This window comes from Artemia franciscana, chromosome 16, assembly GCF_032884065.1.
Source record: "Artemia franciscana chromosome 16, ASM3288406v1, whole genome shotgun sequence".
Classification (NCBI taxonomy): domain Eukaryota; kingdom Metazoa; phylum Arthropoda; class Branchiopoda; order Anostraca; family Artemiidae; genus Artemia; species Artemia franciscana.
In genome coordinates this window covers 11,166,271-11,168,966 of record NC_088878.1, presented here as the reverse complement: position 1 = coordinate 11,168,966, position 2,696 = coordinate 11,166,271, and positions in this window count along the sequence as shown.

Here is a 2,696-nt window from a genome sequence, read left to right as displayed (position 1 = left end):
CATTCAATTACACCGGGCCCTTAGCAATCAATTCCAACAGGGACCCTCCAGTCAAGTGGAGAATCTCCTAATTTAACTGACCACAACGCACACGGGACATGCTCCGTAATACTTTAAGATTTTTTTTCTTCAGGGTTTTGTTTTTCTTCCAAGGCGTTTTTTTTGGTGATTTCACTTTCTCCAAGATTTGTTTTCTTAGTCGAGACATTTTTTCAAGATTTGCTCCTCAGGGAACTTTTATATTCTTAAGATTTTTGTCCGCTATAGGATTCGAAAATTTTTCCCCCAATGGAACTCTGCGCTAGACAGCTGGACTGAAAAAGCCTTCCTAACGATATGGTTCGGAGAATACTTTCGTAGGGAAAAGTTCCAAGAAATCTATAGATTGCGTGTTTCCTAACCATTGTGTCCGAGTCACGTAACTATCTAGTGAAGCTATTTATTTTCGCTGTGTTGGACACACCTGCATGCTACATTCTATTAATGTTCTAACGTCACCTAGAAAGATTCATTCAGGTATTGAATCAGTGAGATGTTACATAGCATTGGCTTTATATGTTTAATGCGTAAATGATTAAAAATTGAAGATTCATCCTAGAACAAAAAATCTAAGAGACAAACTTTTATTTTTTGTGCATACAAGAATTATTAATAATACATATTGTAAAATCACAAAAATCACAGAAAAAAGTTAAAACTCAACAAATAGTAAAACAAAACGTGAAAACCTTATTAAAGAAAGGTAAGAAACTTAGCAACCAATTCCAGCGGGAGGGGAGGGTCGTTATTATAAGTAAATTTAAGCCATATTAAGAGATATTTCTGAGAGGTTTGAATGAAAATACCTCCTTTCGTTGAGCCAAGACTATGCATTCTTGGTCGAAAAGCACACTTTTATCTCTCTTATAAGAACAGAATAATATTTCTCTTCCTATTTCATATAATCTCGTTAGGTATAAATTTAAGCCACATCAATTGATATTTTCAGAGCTTTTAATAAAAATACCCCGTTTCTTCGACTGGGTGTTAGATTTCAGTCCCCTCCACCAAAAAAATTCTTTTAAGCTAGGTGGGAGGTTTTAAAAGAATTTTTCTAGAGGGGGGGGGGGTTGAAATTCAACACCCAGTAAGCTTTCTTAAATAAATAACTTTCATAAAATAGCTTAAAGTTAAGGTGAGAGGTGGTACAGGAATTTTTCCGTCAGGATGGGGAACTAAAATTTAGCAACCGATAAGCTATCGTAAAGAAATAACTTCCAAAAAACAGTTTAAAGTTAAGATGGGAGGTTTTGAAGGAATTTTTCAGGGGGATTTGGAATATCTCCCTGGATCTAATACCTAATATCTAATACCCACTCAGCTATCACAAATGAATAACTTCCACAAAACAGCTTAAAGTTAAGGTGGGAGGTGCTAAAAGAATTTTTTGGATGACTGGGGACTGAAATCTAACACTCAATAAGCTATGGTGGCTAAATAACTTCAATAAAAGAAATTTCCTTTAAGTTTGAACAATCGATTCTAGTATAAACGGATATTTCTGCCTGAAAATGCCTGAAAAAATTCTAATATGTGAGAATGCACGCCAAAGGGTGCCGTGGCCCTGACACTGAGTATCACAGGGATGCCAAGGACCAGCCAGAGGATTCCACGGTGGCGTGAATTTACATGGTGTATCGTTACGGGTAGCTTGAGAAAACAAGAAACAATGGATTTCAAGCATGATTTTTATCATGAAAATATCTGAAAAATTATCCTGTAATCATAAGGGTGCAAGAGGGTGTCGTGTGCCATCCGTAGTTTGCCACGGTGGCGTGAATTGACTTGGACTATCACGTTCTATAGATTAAAGTTAAGGTGTGAGGTGGTAACCAAGTTTTATTTGGCGGAGGGGGGCTGCAGTCTAACATCCAATGAAAGAAACGGGGCATTTTTGAAAGCTTTTAAAAATATCTCTTAAAAATATCTCTAACGGGATTATGCGAAATACGGATAACAATAGTATTCAAATGTGTGCTTATCAACCAGGAATGCATAGTATTGGCTCAAAGAGACGAGGAATTTTCATTAAAACTTCTAAGAAATATCTCTTAATATTACTTAAATTGACCTCTATTAACAACCCTCTATCCCAAGAATTGGTTGCTATGGTTCCTGCTTTTTTAATTCACGCTTTTTTGCTTATATTTTATCCTGCATCAGCTTTTTCATGTTCGGTTTTTCCGTTTGTTGAATTTTAACTGCTTTTCCGTAATTTCATGGTTTTATAATGTTTGAGATGCCTGGCAATTAGGAATGCATGGTCTTGGCTCAAGGAAACATAGCATTTTCATTTTTATTTCAGAAACGTAGCATTCTAGCATTTTCAAACGTAGCACCTCTCAGGAATGTACCTTAATATGGCTTAAATTTACCTCTAGTAAAAACTCCCCCTCCTCCTGGAATTGGTTTCTAGGGTTCCCACCTCTCTTTAATTTGAGCTTTTATGCATGTATTTTATTCTATGTCACCTTTTTCATATTTTTTTTCCATGTGTTGAGTTTTAACTGCTTTTTTGTGATTTTGTGATTTTTAATGTTTTTATTAATAAGTCATTATATATCAAAACATTCTCTGTCTCTTATATTTTTTCTTCCAGGATGAATCTTCAATACGTTATCATTTAAGCAATGAAATATCTAAAGCCAATTCTATGT